Source organism: Sabethes cyaneus, chromosome 2 (genome assembly GCF_943734655.1).
Source record: "Sabethes cyaneus chromosome 2, idSabCyanKW18_F2, whole genome shotgun sequence".
Taxonomy (NCBI): Eukaryota; Metazoa; Arthropoda; class Insecta; order Diptera; family Culicidae; genus Sabethes; species Sabethes cyaneus.
This window is the reverse complement of record NC_071354.1, coordinates 43,469,907-43,484,317: the sequence shown is the minus strand read 5'-3', so window position 1 is coordinate 43,484,317 and position 14,411 is coordinate 43,469,907. Positions and strand designations below refer to the sequence as shown.

The following is a 14,411-nucleotide window of genomic DNA, read 5'->3' as shown; positions in this document are numbered from 1 at the left end:
CTTCTGAAGGAATTTTCCAACTTTTTCGCACATAACTTATTTAAAAGAAATCATGAAAATTGAACCAAGAATCGTACATTTTTAACGAACTGAAGGAGCGGGAGGAAAAAACAGTGTGATTTTTTTAAGCAATTTAAATATTTAAATTTTAAACAATTTAAAGAAGAACGCTACACATAGCGTTCATAAATGTTGGTTTAATGACCCTCCATTCCTCAATTTTCCCCTTTTCCCTTTCACGTCTTGTCACATTCTATTTGGATTTTTTTTTCGCTGTTGGGTACATTCTCCACTGCGACCAGTAATTTGATCTATTGTGGCGGGCCCCTATTTACGTCAAGGTGTCGTATCACTATTAATAGGAGTGATTTCCACTTGTTGACTAATGGCATTGTCCCAATAAGGTATAATGCAACGAATAAAGTTAATTGCCTTATTGGGAGAACTTGTCCACACAACTGAGGGTTTTATTAAACCCTCCCCATTTGGATACTATAAACATCTTTGTTTCATTACTTTCTTATACCGTCCCCTCTGTTGATTGTAAGCACTACCGTTAGAAAATCTTAATTTGTTTTGCCACCAAATTACACATTTGTTTTGCCACCAAGGTGACGCAGTATGATGAAGAACTGATACAATAACTACACATATATTAAGGTGGTGTTTATGGGGATACATTACTTTGTAGCACTGTTATAGTTCTTTCCCTTAAAAATAGAAATTAGCTTCTTTCGAAAAAAAAACTCCTTAAACAACATTTTGCACAACTTTTTCTAAAGCATTGTTTATTTTTGCCGGTTTGAGGTTTACGGTTTATATTATTACTAGCTGACCCGACAAACTTCGTATTGCCACAAATTAACCTGTGTTGTACATAAATCATGAATCTCGGATGATCTTTGTCACTTCTCGAGTTTTGCAAGCCCCCCAGTGGGCGGCGCTTCCGACGGCGGGTCACCGGCAACACTCGCGACCGGCTCGTCCTGAATGATCTAGTGTTACTATAGATAGTTTTTGTGGTCTTGTTATTGATTAATGTTTTATGGAAGAGTCTCGAATTTCTCGAGTTCGATTAGTTTTTGAGTTTCGCAAAAATTTCTGTTTTATTTGTATGAGAGTCCATATCCCCCTACCACAGGGGTGAGAGGTCTCTAACTATCATAAAATAAATTCAAGACTCAAAAATTTCCTACATGCTAAATTTGGTTCCATTTGCTTGATTAGTACTCAAATTATAAGGAAATTTGTATTTCATTTGTATGGGAGCCCCTCCTCTTAAAAGGGAAAGGGGTCGTAATACACCACAGAAAAAAAATTCTGCCATCTAAAACTCTCACATGCCAAATTTGGTTCCATTTGCTTGATTAGTTCTAAAGTTATGAGCAAATTTGTATTTCGTTTGAATGGGAGCCCCCCCCTCCTAAAAAGGTAAGAAGTCCTAATTCATCATGGGAAAAATGGTTGCCTCCAAAAACACCCACATGCCAAATATGGTTCCATTTGCTTGATTAGTTCTCGAATTATGAGGAAATTTGTATTTCATTTGTGTAGAATCCCCCCCTCTTGAAGTGTGGAAGGATCCTAATTCACCGTAGAAAATATTTTTGCCTCCAAAAACCTCCACATGCCGAATTTGGTTCTATTTGCTTGATTAGTTCTCGAGTTATGGGGAAATTTGTATTTCATTTGTATTGGAGCCCCCCCCTCCTAATGTGGGAAGAGGTCCTAATTCATCACAGAAAAAATTCTTGCCTCCAAAAACACCTACACGCCAAATTTGGTTCCATTTGCTGGATTAGTTCTCGAGTTATGAGGAAATTTGTATTTCGTTTGTATAGGACCCCCCCTCCTAAAGTGGGGAGGGGTCCCAATTCATCATTGAAAAAAAAATTGTCTCCAAAAACACACACATGCCAAATTTGGTTCAATTCGCTTGATTAGTTCTCGAGTTATGAGGAAATTTGTATTTCATTTGTACAGGAGCCCCTCCTCTTAAAGTGGGGAGCGGGCCAAATTCACCATAGAAAATTTTCTTGCTCTCGAAAACCTTCACATGCCAAATTTGGTTGCATTTGCTTGATTAGTTCTCGAGTTATGAGGAAATTTGTATGGAAGTCCCCCCTCTTAAAGGGGAGAGGAGTTATAATTCCTCTTATAAAGAGGGGAGGGGTCTCAATTCACCATAGAATAAATTCTTGTCACCAAAAAAAACACCCAAATGCCAAATGTTGTTCTATTTGCTTGATTAGTTCTCGAGTTAGGAGGAAATTTGTATTTCATTTGTACAGGAGCCCCCCCTCTTAGAGTGGGGAGGGGTCCTAATTCACCGTAGAAAATTTTCTTGCCCTCGAAAACCTTCACATGCCAAAGTTGGTTCCATTTGCTTGATTAGTTCTCGAGTTATGAGGAAATTTGTATGGAAGCCCCCCCTCTTAAAGGGGAGAGGAGTTACAATTCCCCTTATAAAGAGGGAGGGGTCTCAATTTACCATAGAATAAATTCTTGTCACCGAAAACACCCACATGCCAAATTTGGTTCTATTTGCTTGATTAGTTCTCGAGTTATGCAGAAATTTGTGTTTCATTTGTATGGGAGCCCCCCCCCCTCTTAGTGGGGGGAGGGGTCTCTAACCATCACTAAAACCTTTCCTGGCCCCAAAAACCTCTACATGCAAATTTTCACGCCGATTGGTTCAGTAGTTTTTGATTCTATAAGGAACACAGGACAGACAGACAGACAGACAGACAGACAGACAGAAATCCTTCTTTATAGGTATAGATAGAGAAATTGATTATTTATTGACAGCCTGCTAATGGTTTTTTTGGTATAACAAAAAAGTACTTTGGAAAGCAAGAAACTTTTGTGAAGATAAACATGCGGAAAACACACTAGTTTCTCCTTAAATGCTAGTGTCCGCCTTTTTTTAATCCGTCCCACTGCACAGTGGTCCAAAAGGGCGGAAAGTGGAACTGTTTTCCTAGTGTCTTTTGCTTTCATTTTATCATTTGTGGTCTTCAGCACTTTTATTCGTATGAATAGCCCCCTTAATCTAAAACTGTCAAAAGTTCGTCATTGCTTACTATAATGAAAATTAAAAAAATAACTTTTTTGTGTTGGGAAATATAGACATAGTTTCTTAGACAAAGTTGTAAATATTTTAAAAACTAGCAACTTTGCTGAAGAAATGAAACTTCTATCTTTATTAAGTGCTGAACTATAGGGAATATTCTTTAAAACTCCTTAAAAATTGATATTTCATCCTTAGATTTTATTAGTTTCATTTTACAAGAATTAACGTTTTAGACAATTATCGAAGCTCTCAAAATACACGTTTTCGCAGAAGACCGCAAATCTTTTGGACTCTTACTTGCTGAGTTATCGCATATTCAAGCTTTAAATTTCTATAGCTTCACGAGCCCATGGGGTAAAATGGGGCAAAGGGATTTATGAAACCAGCGCTTCATCTTAAAGCTTAAGTCGAGTACTGTAAACTTGTATAAGTTCCGCTTGTCCCCAACCATTCAAATGAGACCTAGAACTGCCGAAAAAACCATGTGTCTATCTACTAACACAAAAAAAATGGACGTGTATCGAGCATTTCTCGAACGCGAAACACTTAAAACATATGTTTGCCGTACTCTCATTTCGATGGTTGGGGACAAGCTGAACCCATACAAGTTTATATTACTCGACTTAAACGTTAAGATGATTTGATAAATCCGCTTGCCCCATTTTACCCCATGGGCTCGTGAAGCTAAGGAAAATTAAAGCATGAATATGCGATAACTCAGCAAGTAAAGGTCCAAGAGATTTGCGGTCTTCTGCAAAAACATGTATTTTGAGAGCTTCGATAATTGCCTAGAACATTGTATTCTTGTAAAAGGCAACTAACAAAAGCTAAGTATGAAAAACCAATTTTTAAAGAAATTTTATAGAATATGTCCTATAGTTCAGCACTCGATAAAGATAGAAATTTAATTTCTTCAGCAAAGTTGCTTGTTTTTACAATATTTACAACCTTGCCGAAGAAACTATGTCTATATTTCCTAACACAAAAAAAGTTATTTTTTTTATTTTCATTATAGTAAGCGATAACTAACTTTTGATAAAGGAATCAGTCCTGGCATAGTGGTTAGCATTCACGTCTCTCACGCCGAGGACCCGGGTGCAATCCCGCAGACAGAAATCACGAATGACCGAAAGCTGGTTAAAGTGACTATAATCTAAACAAAAAAAACTTTTGACAGTTTTAGATTAAGGAGGATATTCATACGAACATAAGTGCTGAAGACCATAAATGATAAAATGAAAACAAGAGACACTAGGAAAAAAGTTCCTCTTTTCGTCCTTTTGAATTACTGTGCAACGGTCTCACGGTTTTTACGCGGCTTTTAGACAGTTTCTGATTCCACGGCCTGACACGGAATTATTGGAATTATCACGGTTTTAAACAAGAATAAACGCTTGCAATATTCAGTTTGCCGGTTCCTATCGTTTCGCGCAAGTTTGTTATCAACTGCAACTCTTTAAACTTTCACAGAACGGATTGCGTAGCTCCATTAGTCAGATGGGATTCTGTTGCTATTCTCTCATGATGTTGACACCAGTGTTGATCAATTCATTCGGGCAGTTTGATCGCCAATTATGTTTCCATACGCCTTGCAAGCCTCCATCAGGAAACGTGCATTTCGTTGGATAAATTCAATCTCCTTGCAGCGCCATTTATGCAAGCTTTTAATCGTTTTCCTACTTTCTCAAAAAACATTGCCACTGCTGTTATATTACTCCTAGCGAAGTCATCAACCTCAATGTTTTCCGTATAACTATTGAGATTGACGAACCTCCCAACAGAAAACTGAAACATTCGTTAGTGGCTGAACCCAACGGTATTTCATTTTGCATCTCATGTGCTTTTTTAACCTGTTCCACTATTGTTTGGTGCTTCAATGCAGTAGTGCAAGTTTCCTGTCCTTATGATTAAGATTAAGAAGATGTAGTGTACGCAGACTTGAAAGCAGCGTTTGATCGGGTTGATCATGGTATCCTCCTTGCAAGGCTTGGTAAACTGGGAGTTCCCTAACCATTTTGTAATGTAGCTACGCTCGTACCTAACATCTAACATACCGTAGGCTAAAAGTGCATCGGGCTCGGTATTCCGACGTTTTCAGCGACATCTCTATCCTACCACAGAGAGGATTGGAGCACTGCTCTTTTCTCTATTTGAAAACGAGCTGCCAGTTCCCCTGCCACCTTGCTGCCAGTCTCTTTATAACGACGATATAAAAATCTTTAAGATAATTAAAACGATTCCAACTGCATTGTACTGCAACACCTAGTAGATTGATGCTAGAGTAACATGCTTACCATCAGTACCTTGAAGTGCTTCGCCACTAAGCCTACAACTAGGTACGAAATTGTGAGACACTTGTTACAATACATCTTTCATATTCGGAGATCTTGGTGTCATCCTGAAAAGCGCACTAACCTTTTATATGCACTGTAACGACATTAGCTCCAGAGCTAATAAGCAGCTTGTGTTTGCACCAACATCGTGTTTTTTGTCGTGACCTTTTAATGAGGTCAGGCATATAATTAATTTTTATAACCGTAGTTATTTTTTTAATCGACGAAGGGAGGGGCAGAACTATGGGCAGAAACGAGCAAAAAACGGACGCGTTAGTGGACTTACTTGCTTACTTAACTTCTTACTTAATTGGCCTTACGTCTCATGACAAGGCCTGCGTTGCATTATTTCTCCATCTATTTCGGTTAATGGTAGCTTGTCTCCGGCTCCGGGCACCAAGTGCTCGCCAGATCTCACTCCACCTGGTCTTGCCACCTTGCTCGCTGTGCCCCTCTTCATCTTGTTCCTAGCGGATTCGATGCGAAAATCATTTTTGCAGGATAGTTGTCCGGCATTCTAGCAACATGTCCTGCCCAGCGTATCCGTCCAGCTTTAATTACTTTCTGAATACTGGGCTCGCCGTAGAGACGCACGAGCTCGTGGTTCATTCTTCGCCTCCATACACCGTTCTTGTACACCGCCAAAAATGGTTCTCTACACCCACCGTTCGTGCTCGTAGGTCCTCTTCTAGCAGTGTTCACGTTCCGTGCCCGTCCGTAGAGGACAATCGGTCTAATTGGCGTTTTGTACAGTGTGCACTTTGTACGGGGGCTCAGATTGTTGTTCGACAGCAAGTGTTTGTGGAGTCCATAGTAGGCCCGACTTCCGCTGATAATACGCCTTTTAATCTCACAGCTGGTATTGTTGTCCCAATGTATACGAACTCGTCGACTACCTCAAACTCATCCCCGTCGATTACCACGGTACTGCTCAAGCGGGCCCTGTCGTGCTTGGTCCCGCCCGCCAGCGTATACTTCGTTTTAGACGTATTTATCTACAACCCAATCTTCTCTGCTTCGCGTTTTAGTCTGGTGTACTAATCTTCCACCGCCTCAAATGTTCTGCCAACCGCATCCACGTCATCAGCAAAGCAGATAAATTGACTCGATTTATTGAAAATCGTGCCCAGCATTTCGATCGCTGCTCGTCTTTAACACCTTTAAGCGCAATGTCGAATAGCAGGAGTAGGAAAGACCATCTCCTTGTCGAAGTCCCCTGCGAGATTCGTATGGGTCCGACAATCCACCCGAGATTCTCACACTGATAAGTTTAGGAAGCTTCCCGGGAAAGCCGTTTTCGTTCAAAATTTTCCTTAGCTCTTGTCGGTTTACACTATCATAAGCGGCTTTGAAATCGATGCGCGAGGACTCGGAAATCGCAGCACTTCTGGAAGGTTTGCCGCAGGGTGAAGATTTGGTCCGTTGTAGACCGACCCTCCATGAAGCCGACAACTTTGACTATTAGCGATAGTCGCTGGAAGATCATTTGGAGCAGTACTTTGTAGGCGGCATTCAGGATAGTGATCGCTCGGTAGTTCTCACAATCCCGCTTATCGCCTTTCTTGTAGATAGGGCAAATAACCCCGTCTTTCCACCCCTCCGGTAATCGTATCCCAAATCTTGACAATCAGTTGATACAGACAGCTGGCTGCTCCAATGCCAATTTCGACACCTTATAGCTGTCTTTTCGACGCCTTTTGTTATCTCTTGGTTGTTTTTTATTCGTATTTATCATCTCTTATCGTTTTTGTCATTTTTTCATTATCTTTTGACCCCTGTTTTGGGCATTCATTGTCTCCTTTTTCAGCGGCGGTTTGTTTTTGTGTCGACTTCTCTGCCGTTTTGGCGTCTTTACGTTGTCATTTTATCGTCTTCGTTTTTTCGTCATCTTTTTAACGCGATAGGCATTTTAGGAGCGGGGGCTCCTATAAAAATGAAATATATATTTATATTTATTTATATGTGGGGGTTTTTGGAGGAAAGAATTTTTTCTATGATGCATTAGGACCCCCTCCTTTTTTAGGAGGGGGGGGGACTCCCATATAAAAGAAATACAAATTTCCCCATTACTTCAGATCTAATCAAGCAAATGAAACTAAACTTAGCATGTGGGTGTTTTGGGAGGCAAATTCTCTTTTCTATGGTGCATTGAGACTCTTCCTCTCTTCAGGAGGGAACCAAATTTGGCATGTGGGGGGTTTTGGAGGTAGTTTTTTTTTAGTTTGAGTTTTAGTCGCCTCACCCCTGTGGTAGGGGGATAAGGACTCTCATACAAATAAAACAGAATTTTTGCGTAACTTAAAAACTAATCGACGCCGAGAAACTTTAGACTCTTCCATGAAACGTTAGTCAATAACAAAATCACCAAAAACTATCAATTAGGTTTATTTATTTTCCTAGGTCTACTGGCCTCTATTACACTCAAGTCGCTTTTTACGCGTAAAAAAACCGCGTAAATTCCGAAATTCGTGTAAATAAACCGCGTAAATTCCGAAATTCGCGTAAAAAAATCGCGTAAATTCCAAAATTCACGTAAAAAACCAAAATTTCGCGCAAAAAAACTGTGGATTTCAACACTACGCGAAAAAATAGACGTTTTGAGCACATCCGCGTAAATTCCGAAAATCGCGAAAAAAAGCCGCGTTGATTCCGAAATTCGCGTAAAAAACATTGCGTAAATTCCGAAATTCGCGTAAAAAAACAGCGTAAAAAGCGGCTTTAATGTACTTTCTTTAAGTTGGGTCCGAACGAGCGACAGCGAGTAAGGAGAGAATAACCCCTGCGAAATGGTACTTTCCACGAAAACATTTTCCGTGAAATGGTACATCCCGCGTAAGGTTTTCCTCGAAGTAGAATTCCGCGAAACTGAGAAATGGTGTTCCGCAAAACGGTATACGGCGAAATGTTATATAATCATGGCGAATATTTTAATGCTATCCGCTTTATTTTATCAGGCTAAGCAATGAGGGGAGTTGTTTTCTACTTTCCTGTGAGGAAATGTTGTACATTAAACCACCCGTGAGCTCCTCAGAAACTTGCAAAACTCGAGATTGTGACAAAGGTCATCCGAGATTCACGATTTATGAACATCACAGTTTAATTTGTGGCAATACGAAGTTTGTCGGGTCAGCTAGTTTACTATAAAACAAAAACCATACTTCGAGAATATATTTGTTTAGCACTTAACAAAAGTGCAACTGCGACTACAAATTTTTTATTGCTCATTTTTTGAGACCTTACACATTTTGTACAAATTTTTCCATCTATTTCCCTCCGCGAATTTGAAACATCCCCCTAAAAAACCTTTGAAATTTTCCCCACTATTGCCTTTTGTTCCACTCGCAGCTCTATGATGATCCGCGTCATTGATAGGTGAAGGAAAAGAGCATTTCGTAAAATTCTGTACCTTAGTTTCAGAAAAACAAGACTTACTCTGCACCTTATTTTTTATTTTAGTAGATATAGAGAATAGATGATTGATAGTTGTTTTCCCCTAAGCGCAAATGATTTACGTTTATTGTAGGGTGCGAGACCTATTGATCGTGTCAGTAGCAAATGTTTTCAAGATGATTCTGGGCGAGACGACCACAGGCAGCCCCCACGCAGAAACCATCACTATTTAGGGGCATGCATTTTCCTAGGTTTACTGACTAGTAGGGATTATCCCTTAGTTAAGTCCGAACGAACGGCAGCGAGTAAGGACAGCATATTCACAACACTTGTGCAGGCTGAAGACCGTGATTATTTTCGGCCGAATATGGCGTTCGGCCATTCGTGTTTCAGCCTATTGTGATTCGGCCATTCGTGATTCGGCCATTTGCGATTCGGCCATTTGTTTTTTGGCCATTTGTGTTTCGGCCATTCGTAGGTAATCTGTTTTTAGAGTATATGTAGAGTAAACCCTTTTTACTATACTATTTATTTCTTTTTCTCAGAATAACTCTGTTAGAAACTATCATATCAGTTATTAGAGAATAAATTTATGCTTTTCGGGATATTATTCACTGCGTGTAGCGTGCATGTGATTTTTGTAACTGAAAGAAATTTTCGACCGTTTCCATAAAGTTTCTGAAAATTCGTAAATACAAGCACTAGACTCGTAGAGTCGTAGGTCCGTAGAAAATTCGTAACTTCGTAAAACTACGGATAAATCTGGTAGATTTGGCATCACTGTATATGATCGGTCTTCAGTTTTCTGGTCATAACACAGAAACAAAACATAACGCTTTCATGAAATTTTTATCACTGAAAGGTTAGGTCTACTATACTAGAAAAAAAAATAGTAAAAATTTTCCAATAATTAGAGCTTAGTTTTTCCGACTCTTTTTGGAATTGACATCGTTTGCTCGGGACCAGTTAAGTAAAATAAATGTTGCAAAAACATTCTGGCATGGAAATCTTATAAATTATGATAATTTCAAATAAAATACAATTCAGAAAAACTAACTCACAAAATGGAGAAAATAAAAGTTTTAAATGGTAAGAAAACTGAGAAAAATAGTTTAAGAAATAAAATACTTCCAAATGAAATCTAATTTGAGGCTGCACTGTATCCCTATAATTAGCAAAGAGGTATTGCAATAGTTTAGATGAACTGATTCCACTCTACGGTACTCAGCACGTATTCGCTGGTGAGAGAACCAGGTTTGGTATTTGTCAGCGAACCCTCGAGCTATTCAATCAGTGCCGGTTTGTTTACTTACAAACACTTTACCAGCAAATGCAGGAAAGTCTTTAGTAGCGTAGCGTACTACTAATATCAAAGTAGAGACGTTCATAAAAGAACCAGCTTGTGTTTACATTGTGTTTTCTGCATAAAAAAATGCACATCCAGCAGACACATTGTCGCAAGTTGATAAGAATTCCGTGCGTACAAAGTATATGTACTGTCATCACAAACATTTTTGCAAACGCTGTTATTCATTCAGTACCTAATTTAGTAAACCAACAGATTGTGATGGGTTTGCATTTTATAGCCACCATCAACTTGATGGCATCAAGAAAGAAATAATTAGCGAAGACTTGCGGAAACGAAATTGTCTTATGTCTTATGTTCGTTGCTTCGCCACATTATCATCGCTAATTAATCTTGGACCAATGAACCTTTATTCAACGAGAAAGATCCTAAGGAATGATTTGCGCGAATCGCAAAATTCTTTTGATCTAATTAGGTTCCATCAGAGATGTTCGTATTTCTCTAACTGATTCTAACGCTTGCAACGATGCGTCGCCCACCAATAAAACACGGAGAAATCATTTGATCCAAATAGACACTAAAACACGACCACGATCACTACAAAGAACATTAGACATCGACAAAGACCGCGTAATCGCTCGCGAAGCAAGCTGATCATCTGGCATTTGCAGGTCATGAGAAGCAAAAAAAAAAGACTCCGCGAGATGCACCAATACATTCGCCATAATAAACCGGCGGCGCACAGCTGTGTTCATTTTACAAAAGTGTGAAAACGTTACCACAGCAAACGTGCAACCTTTCTACTACACTTTTCACTACAGACAACAGCATCACGATTTCATCTTTGGCTGAGTTTTTACCTGCCTTTTACTCCATCACTACATTCACGTAATCACATTTCCCATGCTTATGTCACAAATTCGGGCCCTAATAAACGAAACCGGTTATTCCACAAAATTGACAATTTCTACGAATCGTGCACATATTTCGGAACTACACCGTGTCGTCGTTGCTGTTGTTGCGATTCTACGGTCGCGAATGAACGGAAAAATTACACTAGAGCGGGCCCCAAGAAGAGTTCATAATTCGACGCGTCCAACGGGCCCTCTAGTGAGATACCTACTGGCGATCTGAGCGCTAAGCTTTGATTCATGCATGCATGCTTGCTTGCTTGCTTCCCTGCCTGATGGTGAATCGACGAGCGAGACACGCTGATGTCTCCTCGCAGTGAAGGTTATAGTGTAACAACTCTTGGGCGCCAGTTAGTTCACAATGCATAGCAGCACAATGCTGCGACGGAGGAGGTAAGAGCAACCTTGAAACTGCAATAAGTGCATCCGATAAGCGGTGTATAACGGTAGGTATATTCTGCCGCAATTGATGTGTTCTACACAATTTATGGCTATTAAATAGAACTGAACAGGATTTTATTCGGTAAAGAATCGAATAATAAAACTTTCTTTTTCGACTTTTTGCAAACAACTAATATATTTTTATACAATAGTTTAAAGCAGAGACTTTCCTTATGGCGAACACAATTATAAAACTTTGTTTTGGAGGGAGAGTTCCCTCAATGCTGTGCTGCACTCCTAAACACATTTGGACACGAATTCGGCGGACTTGAGTGCCAGGAGTGTTGCTTGGCTGTCCTTGAAGGTACCGATTTTCGCATGCCTGTACTTTCGTTTCAACTATATTGTTGCACAGATGTATATTGCATATACTTCTGCTTGAAAAATGGTGGGCCACTTTCCTAATGAGATAGTTTCCCTGATGCCGGGTTCATAGACTCCGGAGCCTGTGCAGGCTCCCATTTTTGAACCATCTGTAAAAAAGCAGATAGTTCCAGATGGAAGATCGGACCCTCCATTATTCCACATTGAGCGATCTGTTTCAATCACCTCATACGGAACATCCATATTGGGCCTGGCTTCCATGCAGTCAGAGACTGAAGTTACTAAGGGTGTCAGATTGAACTCCCGAAGTATGCGAAGTATCACCTTCGAGTATAGTTTTACTCCTGTGCAACCGTAGTGCGCCGAGCTCTGCTTCCTTCTTCACATGAAGATGCAAAGGCAGTAAGCATAGCATTGCCTCCATGGCTGCAGTAGGTGTTGTACGCATGGCACTGGTAACTGTAAGACATGCCACAAAAGACGATCATTAAGACTGTCGCAGTGGCCTTTTAACCCAATGCCCTTCTGGCATACAAAAAAAAAAAAAAAAAAACTGTAAGACAGGCCAGGCGCTGAACTTTGTTTAGTTTGGCTTGGGTTGTCACCTCATTCACCTTTGACCACCATACGACTGCAGCATAGGTTATCCTAGGCCGTGCAATAGTAGTATATGAACAAAAGGCTAATTAAGGTTTCAATCCGCAGGTTTTGCCAAACAGTGAGCTGCATGCGCAGATTGCCGAAGTTGCTCTCTTAACAGCATAATCTAGGTGGGCAGCCCAGTTCAGTTTTTTATAGAGAATTATTCCGAGGTGTTTGACTTACTAACTGAAGCCCAGTCTGACACCATTCAGTATATTCAGTATATCGAGAGCATTGCTTGAATCCAGCTCATTGTAGTGTGGTCGATTCTCTTTTGACAGAGAGCCGCATTAATTGACGCGAAGGACATGTTATCGAAAGAGCCTTCAATATCAAGAAAAGCACAAAGTGCTGTCTCTTGATATTTGAGCGATCATTAATTCACATCTCAATTAATTGCGGTTTCCGTAGATTTACCGTGTTGGTATACATGTTGACTTACATGTAACGGAGAGTTTTTTAAAAACTCATCGCGGATATAGTTATCCGTGATTTTCTCCATCAGCTTAAGAAGCGTTGAAGTCAGACTTACTTACTTACTTAATTGACCTAACGTCTTATGACAAGGCCTGCGCAGTATAATTTCTCCATCTGTTTCGGTCCATGGCGACTGATCTCCAATTCCGCGGGCACCCAGTGCTCGCCAGATCTCGCTCCACCTGGTCTTGCCACCTCGCTCGCTGTGCCCCTCTTCGTCTTGTTCCTACCGGATTTGATGCGAAAACCATTTTTGCAGGATAGTTGTCCGGCATTCTAGCAACATGTCCTGCCCAACGTATCCGTCCAGCTTTAACCACTTTCTGAATACTTGGTTCGCCGTAGAGACGCGCGAGCTCGTGGTTCATTCTTCGCCTCCATACACCGTTCTCTTGCACTCCGCCAAAGATGGTTCTTAGCACCCGCCGTTCGAAAGCTCCGAGTGCTCGTAGGTCCTCTTCTAGCAATGTCCACGTTTCATCCCCGTAGAGGACAACCGGTCTAATTAGCGTTTTGTACAGTGTGCACTTTGTACGGGGGCTCAAATTGTTTGACCGCAAGTGTTTGTGGAGTCCGTAGTAGGCCCGACTTCCGCTGATAATACGTCTTTTAATCTCACGGCTGGTATTGTTGTCCTCTGTTGCCAGCGAGCCAAGGTATACGAATTCGTCGACTACCTCGAACTCATCCTCGTCGATTACCACGGTACTGCCCAAGCGAGCCCTGGTCGCAGTGGTCTAGTCTCCTATAAACAAAAAAAAAGCGAGCCCTGTCGCGCTCGGTCCCGCCCGCCAGCATATACTTCGTTTTAGACGTATTTATCTGCAATCCAATCTTCTCTGCTTCGCGTTTCAGTCTGGTGTACCGATCTTCCACCGCCTCAAATGTTCTGCCGACAGCATCCACGTCGTCAGCAAAGCAGATAAATTGACTGGATTTATTGAAAATCGTGTCCCGCATTTCGATCGCCGCTCGCCTTATAACACCTTCAAGCGCAATGTTGAATAGCAGACAGGAAAGACCATCTCCTTGTCGAAGTCCCCTGCGAGATTCGAATGGGTCCGACAATCCACCCGAGATTCTCACACAGCACTGGATCCCATCCATCGTAGCCATGATAAGTCTAGTAAGCTTACCCGGAAAGCCGTTTTCGTCCAAAATTTTCCATAGCTCTTGTCGGTTTACGCTATCATATGCGGCTTTGAAATCGATGAACAGGTGGTGCGTGGGGACTCGGAATTCGCGGCACTTCTGGAGGATCTGCCGCAGGGTGAAGATTTGGTCTGTTGTAGACCGACCCTCCATGAAGCCGGCCTGGTAACTTCCCACAAATCTATTGGCTATTGGCGATAGTCGATGAAAGAGGACTTGGGACAGCACTTTGTAGGTGGCATTCAGGATAGTGATGGCTCGGTAGTTCTCACAATCCAGCTTATCACCTTTCTTGTAGATAGGGCAGATAACCCCGTCTTTCCACTCCTCCGGTAGTCGTTCCGTATCCCAAATCTTGACAA

General features: G+C 41.0%; 1 protein-coding gene across 1 annotated transcript in view; it reads right to left on the bottom strand.

Moving 5' to 3' along the window:
• LOC128738456 (venom dipeptidyl peptidase 4) overlaps positions 1–11,149 on the bottom strand; it is a 57,472-nt gene extending 46,323 nt beyond the window's left edge. The window contains exon 1 of the mRNA XM_053833598.1: positions 10,963–11,149. The gene's annotated coding sequence lies outside the window, so the exon portion shown is untranslated. The remainder of the gene's footprint in view (positions 1–10,962) is intronic.
• Between the last annotated feature and the right edge of the window lie 3,262 nt (positions 11,150–14,411).